At 42.2% G+C, this 21,576-nt stretch overlaps 1 protein-coding gene across 3 annotated transcripts in view; it reads left to right on the top strand.

Annotated features, from left to right (window-relative positions):
* The window catches only part of NTM (neurotrimin), a 931,021-nt gene that overhangs the window by 323,239 nt on the left and 586,206 nt on the right, over window positions 1-21,576 (top strand). The window lies entirely within an intron of this gene.

Raw genomic sequence — 21,576 nt, 5'->3', positions numbered from 1 at the left:
TCACAGTGAGGTGTGCTTCTCGAGTCCACTCTAGTCCACTCCCAGCCCTCTGATGTCTGTGACATTAGATACTACTTGCAGGTGGCCCTCTGCAGAGGCTTGGCCAAATCCCCCAGCCATTGCTGTTTCCCAGGGCCGAGAAATGAGGGATTGTGGCTTGAGTGATACTATTTCACCTGATTTATGCTCATTGACATTTATTGAAATGGCCTCCAAGATATTGCAGGCTGAAGCAGTCCCAGACTCACGCTTGCTTAATAAATGCTTTTCTAATGACAACAGAGAGAAGCGAGAACTGTTTGTACATGGAATTGTGCCTGGTGCTTCAGGAAGATTCTCAACAACAAGCACTGGCTTCTAGAAGCTTATGATGCAAGACGGAGGAAGAGGTGGTCATTGGACACATGGTTATTAGGTGGGGAACAGGCCACCCCCCAATATGGTGGCTTAAGAAAGATAGGAGTCCACTGCCTCTCACCTGACAGTCAGAACAAAGGGGGCTTAGGGCTGCATGAGGGCCCTGGCATCACCATTTCCCAGTTAGTAAGGAGGAAGGAAGAATGCAAGACAAGCGATTGCACCTTTATTGCTCGTATGCCGCCGTGGGCTCGACCCCGTCACATGACGACCCCTACAGGAAGCCTGGGGACTGTGGTCTGTAACTGCATAGCTAGATGCCCAGCTGAAACTGGAGAAGGGGAGAAGCAGCTCGGAAGCAAACATGGTTTCCGGGAGGCTGTGTCAGTTCTAGAGTGACCATCACAAATTACCGCAGACTGGGTCACTTAAGCAGCAGAAATGTATTCTCTCACAGCTCTGGAGGCCAGAAGTCCAAAATCAAGGTGGCGGCATGTTTGGTTCCTTCTGGAGGTTGTGAGGGAGATTCTCTTCCGATGTCTCTTCTTCCTTCTGGGGGTGGCCAGCAATGCCTGCTGTTCCTTGGCTTGTAGACACGACACTCCAGTATCCGCCTCCGTCTCCATGTGGTGTTCTCTCCCCACGTCAATATCCAGACCCCCTTCTTTTTCCTCTGTAAGGATACCAGCCATTGGCTGTCAGGAGCCCCCTGACCCCACGGGACCACCTGTAATCGTCTGTCAGGGCTGCTGTTATAAAATACCAGACCAGCTGGCTTAAACAAGCAACAGGAGTTTGTCTTCTCACAGTTCTGGAGGGTAGAAGTCAAAGATTAAAGTGGCAGAAGGTTGGTTTTTTCCTGAGGTCTCTCTCCTCGGCTTGTAGATGGCCACCTTCTCACTGTGGCTGTGTCCTCACATGGCAGTTCCTCTGTGTGCTGACCTCTGGGCTCTCTCTGTGTGGTCAGATTTCCTCTTCCTAGAAGGGCACCAATCAGATTGCCTTAGGACTCACCCTTAGGGCCTCATTTTAATTTAATCGCCCCTTTAAAGGCCCTGTCTCCGTAACAGTTACATTATGTTATGTAGTGATAAATGCAATCACATGCATAAACCTCAAAATAATTATGCTGAGCAAAAGAAATCAGACAAAAGTAAATATATAATGTGTGATTTCAAACACATTAAACTCTGGAAAAATGCAAATTCTGAGATACTAGGGATTAGGGCTTTAACATATGAATTTTCTGGGAACATAATACAGCCCATTACACCACACCTTAACTTGATTACACCTGAAAAGACCCTGTACCTAAAGAAGGTCACATAAACAGGTTCCAGGGATTAGGACATTTTGGGGGGAATCCAATGCAACTCACCACAGAGCCTATTAGAAGTATTCTGCATACTATATCAGTAGTAAACACAGTTGTGTTTAAAGAATAGTGTCACACCAGCAAAAGAGGCATTGCAAAGAGGGAGCCGCTTATAGAATTCCTATTACTATGCACAGCAAAACCAAACCACGGAAATCCTAAGTTCCCTGTGTAATGAACCCAACAACACTTCCCAAAGGCAAGTTGGTTTGCAGAGACTGGGATACTCCAGATGGAAGGAAAGTATGGGACAAATAGGTGAAAGGCTTTTTGTTTTGTTTTGTTTTAGCATTTCAGACTCTTTCCTCCACCAATTTTTATTTGCTATTTTTACATATATTTCACAGCTTTATGATATCAGGTATAATTGATATACAATGAACGACACATATTTCAGTGTGCAATGTGGTAAGTTCTGATATGTCTGCACATATGAATTCTCTTGAGGTCCCCTCACCACAATCAAGGTAGTGAGCAGATCCATCATGTCAAAAGTTCCCTTGTTCCTTTCTGTAATCCTCCCTCCTGCCATCCCCGCCCCGACCAGGCAACCACTGATCTCCTTTCCGTCACCATAAATTAATTTGTACTTTCCAGAGTTTAATGTATTTGAAATCACACATTATGTACTCACTTTTTTTATGACTTCTTTTGCTCAACATAATTATTTTGAGGTTTATGCATGTGGTTGCATTTATCAACAGTTCATTCTTTTAAATTGTAGAACAGTATTTCATTGTATGAATAAACCACAAGTTCTTTATCCATTCACATATTGATGAATATCTGGGTTGTTTCTAGTTTGTGTTTGGCAGAAATAAGACTACTAGGAGCATTCATAAACAAGTCTTTGTAGGGTCATATGGTTTTATTTCTCTTGAGTAAATACCTGGGGGTGGAATTGCTGGATCATATCATTAAGTGTATGTTTAGCGTTTTTATGAAGCTGCCAAACTCTTTTCCAGAACGGTTCCACTATTTTACATTCCACCAGCAGTTTAAGAGAAGTTTTAGTTCCTCCATACCCTTGCCAGCATTTGGAATTTTAATTACAGTCATTTTAACACGGGTGTAATGGCATTTCATTAGGGTTTTAAGTTGAATTTCCTTAATGACTAATAACGTTCAGCATCTTATTGTGTGCTTATTTGCTAATTGTATATATTTGTTGGTGAAATGTCTGCTCAGATCTTTTGAAAATTTGTATTGGATTGTTTTATTTCTTCTTTTTGCATTTGAAAGTTTATTGTACATTCTGAATATAAGCTTTTTATCAAGTATACAATTTGAAATATTTTTCCCAATCTGTAGCTTATCTTTTTATTTTCCTAACAGTGCCCATAAAAGAGGAGACCTTTTAAGTTTTTCTGAAGTCCAGTGTATTATTTTTTCATTTATAGATTGTGCTCTTGGTGTCACATCTAAGAAATCATTGCCTAACCCAAAGTCACAAAGGTTTCCTCTTATGCTTTTTTCAAGAAAGTTTTATATTTAGGTCTTTGATCCATTTTGAGTTGATTTTTGTCTAAGGTGCAAAGCATGGATGGAAACTCTTTTTTAAAACTGATTGATATCTAATTGTTCCAGCACCACTTGTGGAAAAAATTATATATTTTTCTACACTGAATTGCTTTAGCACTTAAAAAATTTAGGCCTCATAACTGTGGCTCAATTTTTGGACTCTATTTTGTTTCATTGATCTATTTTTCTATCTTTATGCTACACTGTTCTGTTTACTGTAGCTTTATAGCAAGTCTTCAAATCAGTTAACATTCAGCCTCCAAATTTTTTTTCCTAAATTGTTTTGGTTATTGTGTGTGTTTTATATTTCCTTATGGGTTTTAAAATCAGTTTGTCAATTTAAACTAAAAAGAACTACTAGTATTTGGATTGAGATTATATTAAATCTATGGACTAATTTTGAGAGAAATGCAGTTTTAACAATAATGAGTCTTATGACTGATTAGCTGAGTATATATCTCTATCTAGGTCTTCTTTAATTTTCTTCAGTTATGTTTTGTAGTCTTCAAGGTACAGGTCTTCGACATACTCTGATAGATTTAACCTTAAGTATTCATGTTTAAATTTTGAATGCTTTTTTAATGGAATTATTTTTTAATTTAAATTTCAGATTTTTCTTTGCTAGTATATAGAAATTCAATTGATTTTGCATAAAGTATTTTATCTGGAAAATCTGCTACACTCATTAGTTGTTACTTTTTGATATATTTCATCAGGTATTCTATAATGACAATCATGTCACCTACAGATAACTGTTTTATTACTTCTTTCCAATCTGGATACTTTTTGTTTCCTCTTCTTGCCTTAGTGCATTGGCTAGAACCTCCAGTACAATGTTTAGTAGAAATCATGTAAGCAGACTTCCTTTTCCTGTTTCTTATTTTTTTAGGGGAAGCATTCCGTTTTTTACTTTTAGATATGCTGATAGCTATAGGTTTTTCAGGTTGAGAAATTTCTCACCTTAATTTGCTGACAGTTGTTTTTTGTTTTTCCTTAATCAGGAATTGATGTTAGATTTTGTCAAGAGTCTTTTTTTCTCTACCTATTGAGATAATCATATGCTTTTCTTATTTTAGTTTGTTAATATTGTGAACTACATTGTTTTGATTTTTTTACTATTGAACCAACCTTGGTTTCCTAGAGTAAAAGATACATGGTCCTGATGTATCCTTTTTATATATTGTTGCATTCAATTTGCTTAAATTTTGCTTAGCATTTTTGTATATATGTTCATGAAGGATATTGGTCTGTAGTTTTATTTATTTACTTATTGATTGATTGATCTATTGATGGATGGATATTTGTAATGTCTCTTTACAATTTTGGTGTCAGGGTAATGCTGAGCTCACAGAATGAGTTGGGAATGATTTCCCCCTCTTCAGTTTTCTGAGTTTATAATTGATATTAGTTCTTCCTTAAATGTTTGGTGGAATTTACCAATGAAGCCATCTGGGCTTGCATGTTTCTTTGTGGTGGGATTTTATCTACAAATTCAGTTCCTTTCGGGTCTTACTTTTGTAAGATTTGTTTGGTGAAATCAATGCAATGTTTAGTGTTGGGACCAGCTACTGAGGTGAGATGCTTATGAATGTCATGAGTCTGACTGGTAGGTACAGGCAGTATTGCTGACCCTGCGTGTGGACTGGGCAGTGTGTCCTCCAATCCTCTAGAGGCCTCTTTCCCTAGACTTTGGCAGTTTCATTGCACATATGAACTAACTACTCTGCTGAACACTCAAAGGGACCTCAGCAGATCTCTGGAGATCTCTCTGTGCAGGTCTCTCCTGCCTGGTATTGTATCCTGAGCACTCTGACTGCCGCCATCTCCCTGGTTCCTCAGCTGCTCAATTCTGAGAGTCCTCTGGGCTCTGCCTTGTCCCCTCCACCCGCCATGCACATGTTGGGGAGCTCTCTCCATGCACCAAGCTGGGACAAGGGCAGGGCGCACCTCGTCTGTTTTGCATCTCTCAGGGATCAGTGTCTTTCCCTGTCTGACGTCTAGTGTCGTGGAAACTACTGTTTCCTATATTTTGTCTTTCTTGTTGCTGTTGCTGTTTCAGACAGGAGGGTAATCTCGTGCCTGTCACTCTGTCTTGGCCAGAAGCAGAAGTCGGCAGTTAGCTTTTGAATCTGGGGGAAACCACGCAGTGTCATCCTGGAGAGGCAGCGTTTGGCTGTGCCAGCTCCATGATGTCAGAGAAAACTTTCAGGGAGAGGAAGAAAGATGGAGCTCCTAATAACTCGTAGCAGTGAAAGCTGCAATAAAGTATGCAGAGGTCACATGGGGGTGCTCAGAACAGAAGCAGGAGGCGCCATAGCTTTGGAGGCTTAATATAGTGAAGGGACAACGCCTCAGGAGGGCCGAGTCAGGGAAACGATAAGTTCCCAGATGGCCCTCTGGGTGCCGTAGGAACTTGACAACAAGCCGTTCCACGCCTGTGATTCCAAGCTGAACGTGCTACTTACTTGGTAAGTGTGGAGGCATTTATGGAGGCCAAGGGGACCCTGCTTATTTGCAGCGTCCTGTTGTGCTCCATCAACACTAATGGGAGCCGAGCAGCCAAAGCATCACACGTTACGCCCACTGGGAAATTCCCTCTCTGAGATCTAAGTGGAAGAGTAACGACAGCTTCAACTTTAGGACACACTCATAAGGGTGGGAGTTGCAAATAATGGGAAATTACTTTGTTCTGAGTGTGTCCAAATGGTGGACTTCCTTTTTTCACAAGGTGTCATTCTCACACTGATGTTCATTCTCACTTTTTGTATATTTGGCGTCCTTGAAAACCTTTGTGGGAGGAAACATAGGGCTCACTGCCCTGGTGTTTCAGCGGGTGCTTCCTTAGAGCAAAGAAGCACCACAATGCTAAAAGCACCAGGCTACAGATACTATTGCTTCAGTTGACATGCTTTGTAGAAAGGCAGCTGAGAAGTTACCAATTACTGTATGACTACATTGTGCCAGGAGAGTGCTAGGTGCTTGACATAAGTTAGTCCTCATGACAAGCACATGTGACAACATATTCTCAAATTGATGGAGAAGTAAGTGGAGACTCAGAGAAGCCATACACCATGTTAAATGCAGTGTGTCTGTCTTCGAATCTCAAGCTCTTTGCTTATGCTGCCAGGAGAACCCTCAGCTCTGGACAGCTCTATATTAATGTATTCTGTGAGATAGTCCTGGAAAACAGAAAGCTCTTGGACTTTGGACTCAGACATGTGTAATTTCAAAGGCTGGCTCAACCCCCACAAAATCATTCATTCGTTCAATAGATATATAGGGTAGGTGCTGAAGGGGCTTGGGGGAGATTAATCAGATAGTCCAATAAAGCTGGCAGCCTAGTGATGGTGGCAATGTTGAGATTCAAACCCAACTTTGTCTGTTACCTTGACATCTTTCCACAGCTCCCTGCATTCCCAATACAATTTAGTACCATGTTGACTCCCGTTAGGCTAATGAACTATTTTGACTCCAGAAGCAATATATTATAGTAGTTAAAAGCGTGGACTGTGAAATCGGCTGCCTGAGTTCAGAACCCGTCTCTGCTACTTACTGTCTATAAGATCTTGTGCAAATGACCTAACCTCCCTTTGCCTCAGTCGTCTTATTGATAAAATGGGGATGATAGAAGTGTCTACTTTATAGGGATTTTGTAAGGGTTAAATGAATAGAGCACATATAGGTTTGGTCCATTCTAAGTACTTAAATGATAATTATTGTCAACGTTTTCTTCCCGGTTTGTACATAGAAACGCTTTCCTTTTTAGAGTTAATGGAAATTGTTTATCTTTCCTGTGGAAAAAATTAGTGCCCTTTAAATTAATGCTTTTAGAACTAGAAAGAACAATAGAAAATATCTTTTAAAATACATAATGTGTTACCCTTCCAAGAAACCCTCCTGCCCAATTAGAATAAATGACAGTGGGGAACCAGAATAAGCCAGCTAATAGCATCAGAATTACTACTGGAGCCCAGGAGACTGCAGGCTTTCTCTTTCCTTTATACTGTTAGGCTCCCCTTGCCTCTCTCAAATTTTATCTTAGCACAGTGGCTTTGGGGGCAAAGGGACAAGGGATAGATTCCCGGCACCTCTATTTACTGGTTGAATGGCCTTGGGCACGTTACCTAAACTTTCTGAGCCTCGGTTTTCTCATCTATGACGTGGAGATAATAATGCTTCCCTCATTAGACCTTTGTGATCATAAAATGTGATAATGTTTGTGATAGATTTAGAACATTAGCTGGCATCATAAGTGCTTAATAAATATTAAATATGCATAATGTCTAAGAGCACAGAGTGTGGAGTCAGATATGCCTGGATTTGAGTTCCCCCTCCCCCCGCCAGAGTTGTGTCACCCCCTGAAGGTAATGACCTTCCCTAGACCTCCCCTCTGTCCCTTGATCTGTACAGTAAGGATTGAATTGTCTCTCTCTTAGGGTTGATGTGAAGATTCAAGCAAATAATGCTTGTAAAGCACCGGGCACAATGTCTGGTGTAAAGTCAGCGTCCAGTAAATAGTAACAGATGCAAGTACAACTGTAATTACTCTCATTAGTATTTTTTCAATCATCTGGTTTCCACTGTATCAAAACCTCTATGTGCTTAAAATACTGTTCTTCAGGGTTAAGTCTCATAGTTCATTAATGGAGAGGAGGGACGAGATTCCAACTCTTTGACCACAATTGACATTATTACTCTCTTAACCCAATATTTAGTGCATTCATGACTATTTTCTAATTTTTCAGAAGAGGAACCTTTCTGCCCAGAGGTGAAGTGGCAAGCCATCTAGGCTCATGTAATTATTTAACGCCCCATCTGAACCTGGAATCCAGTCCTTCTGATTCTCAGTGTTCTATTCTTTCCACTATATAAAATGGAAAACCCCAAATCCTCTTTTCAGACTCTGGCTGTTGAAAGTTACGAAACATTACTTCTGCTTTGCATATCACCCAGTAGTGTTTTCAGCTTTCTTGCCATGGCAACCATCAAAATATTAAGCCCCTCAAAGCAGGATTGGAAAGCCAACTAGAGCTCTGCTCTTGTTCCTGGTGATAGATGGAATGGTGCAGAGTCAAGAATCAGTTACCACTGGTCCTTTTCCACTCAAGTGATGGAGATCACACCGCCACTGGACCAGAATTCAGTCACCTCTAAGATGGCTTTGCCGTATGGGATCTAGCCTGTGATACGTTCATATTAAACATATTGCAAACAAAGACAGAAATAAACATGGTAGGCTACAGAAGACCACTTCTACTCTTCCTTCCTTTTTCCTCCCTCCCTCCTTCCCTCTCTTTGTTCCTTCCATGCTTCCTCTCTTTCTTTCTATGAGAGTGGGAACGCAGCCTCAGATCCGTGTCAGGTTTGAAATGGTATCAACCACCAAGCAGATAAACTCCAGTGATCATATTCCAGGCTTCTAAGAGACCAGACGCTAGAGTAACGGGAAATATAATAAAAATATATCCAGATCATTTGCTTATTGTCACCCTCCTTCTTTTTCTTATTTCCCCACCGTTGATATCTTCAGCAAGGGATGTATGTGTATGCAACTGTGTGTTTGTGTTAGAGAGAAAGAGATTTGTGAAGATACTGAGAGTGTCTGCTACGGACAGGTAATGCTTCAAAGGTGATTTGCTCTTCACTGACCCTGAGGTGACAGAAACCAGCAAGGGGAAGGGGAGATGCAGAGGTGGTGGTAACCAGCACCAGAAGGCCTAAGGGCCGACGCAATTTCTTTAAACCAAATAAAAAATTCATGAACATGTGATATTTCAAAATAATTTCCCAGTTTGACATTATTTATCAGGCAGCGCATCTTTTAAAAGAGGTCATTTCAAACAAGTCAGCAGAGGGAAGGACTATAACTTGTAGAGCCAGGATTATAAGCCAGTGCTGTGATCAGCGCTAAGTGGACCAGTGTACGGGGGGCGGGGTGCAGGTATCCGGGCCGTTGTTTTGTTCTCCCGTCCAGATGTTGTGCCAGCTGCAGGGTCGCCAGGGAGCTCGTGGACCCCACCTTCTCTACTTGTCTGATACATGGCTGGAGGCTTGTCTCTTCGGCTGCCCATCTGGCTCCTGGCACCAGGAAGTAAAACTATTATTATTTTTCCTAATGGAAGGCTTGGAATCACAGCTGTTAATTACCAGATGATTATTAAAAACACATATTTCCTACTGAGGTTTGAGAAGACAACTCATGCGTGCCGACGGGCCCCCTTGCGGAGATTCTTAGCCTCGAACCATGTACGTGTTTCTTCAAAGAGCAAAATGTGATTTTACTATACATTCAGGCAAATGCATGTAAGAAGGGTGGTGAAGAGATTCCAGGACACTATTTAAAGCAATAAGGATGTTTATCCCCCTGCACAGCATGTTCCAGAGTCTCTAATTGCTTATCTTAGCCCAATACCTGACTCAAATTACCTTCATTTGGGGGCCTTTCAAACACCTGCAGCCCCTCTGATGGTGCTGACTAAGCCCTGGGTACCAGTGATACCAGGAAGGAAGGAAGGAAGGAAGGGAGGAAGGAAGGGAGGAAGGGGGAAAGAAAGAAAAGGCCCAGCAGAAGGGCTCTAATAAATTATGGATCTCGGCTGTCACGCTGGGTCACTGGAACGTGGCTGAGGGACAGATGGAGGCTGCCTGAGCAGGCAGAGCCTGGGGGCAGGGACAGCAGCCAGTGAGAGTGGACTCTTTACGTATCAGGGGAAAGGACCGGGAATTATGGCTGGATGAGGAAGAGGAAGCAGGCTGGGAGCTCTGAGCAGTGATCTGGAGGGAGCGGAGAGGAGGGAGCTCCAGATGAATATGGGGCATCGCGTGGGCTTTCTGTCTTGAACCCCAAGTCCAGGGGACAATGTGTTCAGACCTATAATTAAGAAGTATCACGTGCTTGCTAATTTCTCAGCATGGTGCTGGGCATGGTGGGGAAGAAGGGCATCCAAGATGGGTTATCTCTACCATGGAGCTTACAAACTAGTTAACCACAAAGACTGCAATGGATGGGGTAGCTCCTGAACAGGGCAGACAGGAAATAAGTGCTAAATTCACACATTGGGCAAACACGTATTGAGTATTCATCACCACATGAGTCAGGTACTATATCAATGGACAAAATAGGAAAGCATGAAGTAAGATCTCTGGTCTCTTAGCTAACACTCTAGCAGAGTGAGACGAACAATAAGACATTTGAGGAAGCGAAATAGACACAATGTTATATGCAGATAAACGTGATGGAGAAAAATCACAAAACAGGAATGAGTCCTCTTGATGGGGGTGAACGTAATTACAAGCAGTATGACCAAGGCAGACGTCACAAAAGAAAGAAGCCACCCCAGCGAAGGCGTTGAGGCAGATGCAAGCCTGGTACATTCTCCAGTCACTGGCCTCCATGACTGAGGTGGAGTGAGTGACAGGGACAGTGGTAGGTGGAGCAAATGTAGTCAGGCAGGTAAAGGTGAACCAGGGTACGTGTAGGACCTTGAAGGCTGTTACAAACACTTTGGGTTTTGCTAGGAGTGAGGTGGGAATCTGTTGGATGGTGTTGTGCTGAAGAGAGATGATCTGACTGCCACTCTGATGCCTCTGGCCCCTGGGTTGGTTCTCAGACTTTGGTGCTCAAACTCAGGATCACCTGCGGGGCTTGCTGAGACATGTGTTGCTGACCCCCACCCCCAGATCCAATGGGTGTGGGGTAGGGACCGAGACTTTGCCTCACTCACAAGTTCTCAAGTCGTGCTGCTGCCTCTGATCCGGAGGAGTTCATGTCGAGAACTGCTCGGAGAGACAGTCGGGGGACAAATGAGGGACAAAGCACGGGGGGAGGTAGACTGGTCTTGGGCCTTGCAGAACAGGTAGGGTTTGGGAGAGTGAAAGGCAGAATCTTTCAAGAAAAGAGGAATTACATGAGCAAACACAGAGTGGTGTGCTTTTTCTTTTCCATTTTATCTTCTGCTAAAAGGTGGAGGGCAGTTTATAAAATGTAGAACAGGATTATCTATGTGGAGCTCTCTCTAGAGACCTTATCTTTTTTTTTAATTGAAGTATAGTTGCTTTACAATATTGTGTTAGTTAGGGATACAGAAAAGTGCTTCAGTTATATATATATTTATATTTCAGATTATTTCCCATTATGGGTTATTACAAGATCCTAAATATTGTTCCCTGTGTTATACAGTAACTTATCTACTTTATATACAGTAGTGTGTATTTGTAAATCCCAACCTCCTAATTTATCCCACCCCCTCCTTTCCCCTTTGGTAACCATAAGTTTGTTTTCTATATGTCTGTGAGTCTGTTTCTGTTTTGTATACAGATTCATTTGTATTATTTTATAGATTCCACATATAAGTGATATATAATATTTGTCTTTGTCTGACTTTCCTCACTTTGTATGGTATTCTCCATCCATGTTGCTGCAAATGACAATATTTCTTTCTTTTTTACAGCTGAGTAATATTCATATATGTGTGTATATATATATATATATATATATATACACACCACATCTCCTTTATCCATTATCTGTTGATGGTCATTTAGGTTGTTTCCATGTCTTGGCTATTGTAAATAATGCTGCTATGACCATTGGGGTGCATGTATCTTTTTTGAATTATGGTTTTCTCCAGCTATATGCCCAGGAGTAGGATTGCAGGGTCATAAGGTAGCTCTATTTTTAGTTTTTTAAGGAACCTCCATCCTGATTTTCACATTGGCTGCACCAATTTACATTCCTACCAACAGTGTAGAAGGGTTCCCTTTTCTCCACACCCTCTAAAGCGGTTATTAATTGTAGACTTTTTGATGATGGCCATTCTGACCATTGTGAGATGGTACCTCATTGTAGTTTTGATTTGCATTTCTCTATTAGTTATGTTGAGCATCTATCTTTCCAAATGCCTGTTGGCCATCTGTATGTCTTGTTTAGAGAAATGTCTATTTAGGTCTTCTACCCATTTTTTGAATGGTTCGTTTGTTTTTTTGATATTGAACCGTATGAGCTGTTTGTATATTTTGGAAATTAACACTTTGTTAGTTGCATAATTTGGAAATATTTTCTCCCAGTTTGTCTTTTCGTTTTGTTTATGGTTTCCTTTGCTGTGCAAAAGTCTTTAAGTTTGATTAGGTCCCATTTGTTTATTTTTGCTTTTATTTCTTTTGCCTTGGGAAACTGATCTAAGAAAATATTGCTATGATTTATGTATACAGACCTTATCTTTGTTGTGGCAACTTCTAGTCTGCCTGGTGTCCCTTTTCAAAGTTCTCCTTCCTGTATTATGTCTAAAGGAAAAGGGAGATCTCCAATCAGTGTCAGCCTTAGTCTACCCTGCAGCCCACTGCTCTCACTGTCCTCTAGTACCTCTCACCTCTGGGGTGTGTGGCTGCCACCTCCCTTCCACACACCCCCCGCCAGCCCTATTTGGCATCACTGTGCTTCTGCAGGAATCCACTTTGCTCTCTTGTCCAAATCACCCCCAGCCCAGGACTGCTGTGTATGACAGGCTTTTATGGAAGGCTTGCTGAGTCTGGAGAGTAATAAGAGAACAGAACAGAAAGCAACTTAAAACTGAGCACCAAACATCACAGTCCTAAACGTTGCTCAGCCTCCCTGACTCTAGAAATTTCTTGTTGATCGTCCTTCCCAAGTCTTCGTCTCCTGCTTCGTAATGAGGCCCACTTCTCTCTCCCAAGAATGCACTGCCCGCTGCTCTTGAAGCTGATTCCCGTGTGGCCTGGCCGACTCCTAAATTCTTCTTACCCTGTTACACAGAGCAACGACTGCTGTCTTCTTACTCTTCCTCCAGTCATGTCTTCGGGACCTTGAACTCTCACCCCAAAGAGCGTAGAAAGGCCTTTTCCTAAAGAAAAACAGAGGTCTCTCAGGAAGACAAATTCCACGGTCCTCCTGGGGCATCTGGTTTCCAAAGCAGCCAATTTATATAAGAACACCTTTACCCACACCTCCTAGTTACACAGGATCAAATATACCTTAAATAGCGCAGAAAAAGTGAGGGGAACCAAAACAAGAATAGGACCTTAATGTGAAGCCAGTACACAAAACACACGCTTTTCCATCCTAAGCGTTGCTGGAAGACAGTTACAAACTTGGCTTTTTGTGGCTTTCAAAAAAGAGGAGCATCAAGCTATGGGGACCTATTTGTGAAGTAGTGAGAACAGCTTCCTGCAGCAGCAGGAGTAATTGGAATCAGGCGCGTTAGAGGGGCCCTCTCCTAAACACGCCAGGGAGAGGACGTTAGATTCAGCGTGAAGGAAAAGGGCCCCCTTTTAAGGTTTTCGTTCAAAGAAAGACAGGTTTTCAACAACATCTAAAGAAAAAACAGTCTGGCAAAAGTTTGTAAGACAGACTGTAGGGTAGAGAGTCTGGAAGCAGGAAAGCCAGCTTGAGGCTCAGGCTCGGGCAGATCCCGGTGCAGGCTCCCAGTGCCCCTAGACCCGTTCACCAGCCTACCTGCTGACATACGGACCCCAAGCCCAGCCCAGCGTCCACGTGACCACTACCATCACCTTCCTGCCCGCCCAGCAGGGAAGCCATCGCTCTGCTTCTGCTCTTCTGTAGAACACAGCACACTCCACTTAGTACATCTGTACTGTAGGTATTTGTGAAGATGTTTGTTAGAAAATAAGCTTTATGAAAGCAGGGGCCATCTCTTACACCACTTTGCCTAAGGTAGACTAGAGTGTAGACATAATAACAAAAACAATAGTCATAGAACCAAATGCTTACTGAACCATTAACCGCTCAGCTAGGCTTGCTCTCCAGGTATACACCTGGAGGGTAGTGGATAATGTAGGTGTAGGATAATGTAGTATAGGGTTGGATAATAGTATGTAATGATAAAAGCTATCAATTTAGAACTCAAGCTCTATGGATTTGAAATCTGAAATGCCCTGACATTTACAAGCAGTGTGATATTAGGCAATGACATAGTCTCTCCGCCCTGAGTTTTTCATCTGCTCCAAGGGGTCATTGTGACGATTAAATGAGTTAATCCATGTAAAGTACATCAAAGAACACCTGGGGTGGGCCGAGTGGTCAGTAAGTGCTAGCTGTTAGGGCCAGGACACGCAATGGACACCCAGTAAGTACCGCTGGGGTGAATGCAGGCACCCGGGTGCTTGAGGTGACAGGGTCTCACCAATGAAAATGGGATATTGAGATGAGGGTTGGTTTGTGAAAAACAAGTTAGTTTTCACAGTATATTAGTTTGTTTGTACTTGAGATATAATTCACATACTATAAAATGTATGCTTTTGAAGTATACAATTCAGTGGGTTTTAGTATATTCAGGAAATTGTGCAGTCATTACCACTATCTCCAAAACCTTTTTTAATCGCTCCAAAAAGAAACCCGTACCCGTTAGCCATCACCCCCCTCCCCCTCCTCCCAGCCCCTGGCATAGGGTTTACTAATTTCTTTCTCTGTGGGTTTGTCTATTCTGGGCATTTAACGTACATGGGACTATTCAACATGTGGCTTTTGTATATGACTCCTTTCATTTAGCATAATGTTTCCAAGGTTCATCCATGTTGTAGCGTGAGGCAGTGCTTCATCCTCCTTCATGGCTACATAATACTCCGTTGTGTCGTTATACCACATTTTATTTATCCATTCATTAATTGATAGAAAATTGGGATATCTCCCCTCTTTGGCTATCCTTAATAATGCTACTAGGAAACAAACCAATAAGTAAACCTCAACCTAAACCCTATACCTTATACAAAAAGTTAACTCAAAATGCATCAGAAATCTAAAATATACAATTACAAAACTTTAAAACATGGGAGAACATATTTGTAAGCTAGGGTTAACCAGAGTTCTCATTCACACCAGAGCATGACCCATAAACACCTTCTACCTTTGGTTAGTATAGCACATCCAAGTGTTCTGTTTGTGTGTCGTTTGGGTGGTAGGGGAAGGGCTAAGGAGTCGCCAGTTTCACGGTTTTCTTTTATCCTACAGCACCCCCAAATTGCCTTCTTATTTTTCTTTTCTTCTACACAATTCTATTGCCAAAGAGTATTTCTACCTTCCTTTTTGGCCTTTTTTCTCCGCTAGAGGCAAAGCGTTTTGAAAGTCCCCTTTGAAATCACACCTGCCACTTTCAACAGTGCTCCTCCTTTGGATCGTATATCTACTTAAAAATCTCTTCTCTGTAGATTATGCCCTGATCTGCCCAGACACTTTTCCAGTATTTTCAGACTTAGGATGGATTTAATACTTTCGGTGCCCATCGCAAATAAAATAAAAATGCTGCCACGAACATTCATATACAAGTTTTTCATGGACATACGTCATCATTTCTCTTGGGTGTATATCCAGGATTCCCTGCTCAGGGAAGAGGAAAAGGGGAGAAAGGGAAGAAGAAAAAAAAGGATCTGCAAGAGTCAGGAATGGATCTAGGGTGCCTCTTGGAAAGCAAATTTCAAATTTCAAGGAACTCTATTAGGATCCGCAAACTGCCGGAGGTCAGTGGTTTCGCTCTGAAATAGACGGGTCCACAGGAAGATCCCTACCAGGTCTAGAATCCAGTCAGTAACATCTCATCAGGTTTTGTTATAAAAAAAAATAATTCTCTGTAGGACGTTCCCCAATACTTCTTACACCAGACTGCTGGGCTGCTTTTATTAAAATCAATGAAATACTTTAGAGATTCAGAGTATAGAATTGTTTTCCCTTACACTTCTCAGGCCAGGAAAAAATTTGTAATTTAATGGGAGGCCTGACTGTTGGCTGTAAACTTTTTAAGGGCCCACAGCTTCATTCCCCTAATATGTGCTTTCGCTTTGTACCTTCACGTCCAATTTCTTGACCTTAATTTTGCTCTATTGAGAGGACTCCAAAGAAAATGACAAGTGTTGCGAGTCTTTCTGGACTTTATGCTTGTCTGGTTTCTTTAGATCAAGGATATGTAGATCAGCTCCCATTTTCATGTTGCTTAAAATAACTCAGTCTGGCTGGGCAGGTCAGTGCTTGGTTTTGATGCCGATTTTCCATTTGTGTCTGATCAGAGCATCTCCTTGTATACGGTGTTATCTAATCAACTCCAAATTCCTCTGAAAAAGGCTCTTAACTGTTCCTGTTTATCCCTCTTATTTCAGTTCACTTTATGCAGCTTCAAACACAGCTGACACTCACCCAGACCCATTAATGGAAAATAAAGGTCATGGCTGGGGCACCAATCGTCACCTTTCCAGACTTCCACACAGGCTTATGTGTGTGTATGTCAGTCTTTTCAATTTTCTTCCTGATATAGTGGAAGCAATCATAAGAGAATCGGCCCTGAAAGTAGGCTGCCAAGATTCCTTAAAGAAATTCACCAGCGGGCAGGCAGCTGGCTGGCTGGACCTCATGACTGAATTCACCGAAATGTATTTACAGAGGCGAGGGCCAGACCCACACAGCCTCAGCGGTGGAGAATTGCTCTTCTCTGCAAAATGCTTCTTGGGCTGTGTGTGCTGGTGGTTGCTGGTATCTGTTCTGTGCTTTTGTGATCCCTCTGCACAGTCCCCTCGCCCGCCACCCCAGCAAGTGCCTCTGTCTGTACATATGCTTGTCCGTCTGATGTCCTGCTGCGTGTGGTGTAACATAAAGGTCTGGAAAAGGCACGCACTTTCCAATTCCACTATCTCGGCCACTTCTTAATTGGGCGATTTTAGGCATATTTTATGCAAACATTCTGGGCCTCTGTTTTATTCTTCTGTAAAGTGAAGATAATTAAGGAACCTGTTTCATAGGGCTGTCATGAGAATTAATGAGAGAAGCTACAGCGAGTTCTCAGTACAATAGAAAGTACAAAAATCCATCGTGCGTTTTGTTATTTATTGGCCCAGTTGGTTATTTTTTCACCCAGATGTCCAAGCTGGAAACTTCTGAGTCTTTATAAATACCCACTTCTCTCCTCATCCTCACTCGTATCTAACTGGCCACCTTTTCCTCTTCATGGTGTCACAGTCGCCAGCTCCATCACCTCTTCGGTTCCCTGTTCCCGCTGCCGTGCCTTCACTCAGGCCCTCACCGTCTCCGTGGCTCTGCCGTTCACCCTCCACTGCCCTGTTCCTTTTCTCTTTCCAGTGTCATCACACTTGTTCTCCTTAAACACAGAGCCGGCCATGTCAAACTGAGCACTGACTTTCTCACTGTGAGATTGCCTTAGTGGAAATTTTTAGGCAATATATCAATTGTAATTTTAATCAAATCCCCCTGCCGCCCCCGCCCCTGCCGCTTTTGATTTTCATGGGTCTTTTTGTCACACAAAGTCTCATAACCTCCAGCCTGGTGCTGCATTCTTCCGTCCTGTTTGCATCTTAGGTTTATGTATTCGTGGATGATGTCTATTTGTGTGGACGCTTTTCTTTTGCCAGGATTCATGGTCCAGGTCTGTAGATAACGTACATGTTTCCACATGCATTTCTTACCTTTCAAATATTATTTTATTTATACTCCCATATGAAACAAGGGCCATACTATCATAATTACATACAAATCATTACATGATGATGAATCATATGTCAATTTTATAGAGAACATACTAACATTAAAACACTGATGTGTTATAGAAAGTCGAGTGGGAGAAAAAAATGAGCTGTAATTTTCATTTTTATTAAAGAGCTGCACCCTCTGAGAAGAATCAAATCAATTAATAATATCCATTACTATTACATCCTGCAAAATAAAATATACCTGGGAAAGTTAAAGTCTCATGTGCTTTAGTCATTTGTTCCTAATTATATGTTTTGGTTTCTTTTTTGATTGATTCTGTTGATATAATGCTTTACATTAACATTATTACGGTGATAATCATTTATTAATTTATAGCATTAGCATGATGAATATAATTATTAACCAAATATTGAAGCCTTGCTTTAATGAAAAATGACAGCTATGTTATTCTTTTACAAAGAAATTCTGCTGCTTCCCCATCTCCATGAGTTAAGTCCAAATCCCTATAGCATGGCATTCAAGGTATGTTAGAATCTACTAATCCAACTTCCTCTTTCCTTTTGCTCCACTAACCAGCACCTTGCCCTCTAGTTTTCTTTGCTGGCTTTTTTTACCCATTTAACATCATCATATTTTCCCTGCCTTTAAAAGTACTCTTTTAATAGCTGCATAATAATCGATCATATCATTTGGCCATAATTTATGTAACATCCTCATACTGTTGACCATCAAGATAATTCCCAATTATCTGGTATTATGAATAATGTTATAAAAAACATCATTGTTCATAATTTTTTGTCTACATCAATAGACAGTTTTTTGGAATAACTGATTGACAACCTGAACATGTATTTAAAATAGCGACGGGTGGCGACTCCTGCCCAACATAGACACCTGAAAACAAAGGACCCACACGGGGCAGTGCAGGGAGGGAGACATGGGAAGATGGGCACAAACCTGTTAGTCGATGATTTCCCATCTGTCGTTCTACCACCTCATCCCCCAGCTTGGAAGCTGACTTGTCCTTTTAACAGTCACTCTGGACATAAGCCTGGTTTTGGAGGGGCTGAACCACCACCGTAATGCAGTTGGAATATTTGATAAAGCCCAGCTATGGGTCCAGGACCTCCCCCTTGTTCCTTTCTGACTGTGATGGATACCTTTCTACTTTAGTGAGTCCTTCCTTCCTTCTTCCTGCCTCCCTCCCTTCCATCCTTTCAGCAAGCATAAATTGTGGGCTAAATACGTGTTTGCTAGTGTGCTAGAGGGACGCAGAAGTGAATGAGACGTGACCCCATGCTAAAGGAGTCATCAGTCGTAGGACAGATCTTGACAAAGTCAAGAATCTTTAGTCTTGTCCCTCCTTGCGCTGTTCGTGTCAGGGACTCCCAGCTCTTCCTTTCCTTGTGTTGCCCTGTCTTCTCTTACTTTAGGGTAGAGACATTGTTAATACCCAGACTCCTCCCCTTTGCTCTACCCCAAGATGTGCAAGTGTGCACAAGTTAATATTTCTCTAATGTGCTCTGAGCTTCTAGATGCAAACTACTTTCGTTATTGCCACGACTAGTATCATTGTTAATAATCCAGTAACAATATCTGTATGACCAGGAGCACAATATCCCTTGTGCCACTACTCACAAGAATTATTATTTTACCTCTTTTTATTATTTCTCCACCGTCACCCAGGGGCTGTTCAGAAAATTAAAATCCAATAATAAGAATGAAGAATAATTAAAATAATACCAAGAACAATAGAAATGAGATGACAAAAACCGAGAGAGCCAAGAAAACACAACCAAGAGGCTAACTTCCCTGTGACAGGTGCTAATAGCATCAGCTCGGAATAGGTGACAGAATCCTCCCTGAGAGCTCGAAAATTCTCTCCTTCTTACTCAGTAGCCTTTTTGCCACTGAGGTCTCAAGAGGTACTAGATTGTATAACACTTATTTAGCTGATCCTGCCAAAAACGTGCTGCAAGGGGGGAAAGATATCGAGAAAAGGAAAGACAACTCTTTGATTATGAGAACCACACTGAAGAATGTTTACCCCGTGGCTAGACGCTGGCCAGACTCCCAGGCACTCCTCACAGCTCTCCAGGTCCTGTGAATGCTTTGCAGGGCTTAAGGGAAACTTCACACTTCATTCCCCACCCGCCGTCTTCTATGCACCTTTGTCGGTTTGGACTCTCAGTTTCTCCATCCGAGAAATGGATATAATTCCCAGGCGTACAACTCATGAGAAAAGCCAGGGAAAATGGCTGTTTCTAAACGAAACTTACACAATAGCAACACAACAGTCATTTTGATGAAGCACATGGGTATTAAAAGTCAGAGGGCATGGCAATTCACTGTCTGAAACAAAATCAAGAGGAAAAGAATAAACAGCTGGAATAGGCAAGTTCTGTTTTACGTATCCCCTGGCAAGGTGTTTGGCTTTGAACAAAAGCTACAGCCTGAGTTTTACCTTTAATCAACTCTCAGTTGTGTCCTGTGTTTACCCGATGCTTGACAGTTTCTTTGGGTGCTTCTGTGTTCCGTAACTCGGTTGCTCCTTCTGTTAATTTTATGACAGAGATGACCATTGCCAGGCCATGCACGTGTTGGCGAAAGAGTACTGGAGTGGGAGTTGGAGACCTTGGCCACTCCTTAGTTTTCGATTCAAGACATAAATAGCCTTGGGTGTGGTTGAGCCATTCTGTGTAAACACTCAAAGCAGTAGAATCCTCCAGGAATTCCACTTCCCTATGTCTCAGTTTTCTCACATAAAAGAAAAACAGGGGGACATTGGGCAAGCTGTCCCTCCCAGCTCTGACATTATTCCCACTCTTTCAAAGATCTAGGAAAGGTGACTTCTCCTAGGTCAGATGCCTCAATGGATGCTGGAAATCTAGACCCCTGTAGAGCCAGTCCTAGATGCCAGAGTTATTTCCACGTTACTGAAGCTACTTTGTATCCAACATGCCATGGAAATAGTTACATCTCTCCTTTACAGATTCACACACCTTTACCTGTCCTCCACTTGTCTGCCATCTCTATGCTACTGCCCACAGGTTCAAAAGTCCTCAGCAGATGCAATCCTCTAGGCAGCTCTGCAAGTGGCACCATCTGCCTGAGACACAAACTCTGCACAATGTTCACTGCGGCTCTGCTTACAACAGCCCGGAGATGGAGGCAGCCTAAGTGTCCATCATCGGATGAATGGATAAAGAAGATGTGGCACATACATACAATGGAATATTACTCAGCCATAAACAGAAATGAAATTGAGTTATTTGTAGTGAGGTGGATGGACCTAGAGACTGTCATACAGAGTGAAGTAAGTCAGAAAGAGAAAGACAAATACCGTATGCTAACACATAAATATGGAATCTAAGAAAAAAAAAGGTCATGAAGAACCTAGGGGTAAGACGGGAATAAAGAAACAGACCTACTAGAGAATGGACTCGAGGATATGGGGAGGGGGAAGGGTAAGCTGTGACAAAGTGAGAGAGTGGCATGGACATATATACACTACCAAACGTAAAATAGACAGCTAGTGGGAAGCAGCCGCATAGCACAGGGAGATCAGCTCGGTGCTTTGTGACCACCTAGAGGGGTGGGATAGGGAGGGTGGGAGGGAGGGAGAGGCAAGAGGGAGGAGATATGGGGACATATGTATACGTATAACTGATTCACTTTGTTATAAAGCAGAAACTAACACACCATTGTAAAGCAATTATACTCTTATAAAGATGTTAAAAAAACAAAAACAAAGCACTGAGGCACCCGTGGGGAGGGGCAAGGAAGCCCCGCCCACCACCTCCCCCCTCTCTCCTCCTCGCATCAGTCAGCCCAGTGTCCGCAGCTACTCAAATGGATC

This window comes from Tursiops truncatus, chromosome 8 (assembly GCF_011762595.2).
Source record: "Tursiops truncatus isolate mTurTru1 chromosome 8, mTurTru1.mat.Y, whole genome shotgun sequence".
Taxonomy (NCBI): Eukaryota; Metazoa; Chordata; class Mammalia; order Artiodactyla; family Delphinidae; genus Tursiops; species Tursiops truncatus.
Note: the sequence above shows the minus strand (reverse complement) of the source record. Positions and strands in the feature narration are given on the sequence as shown.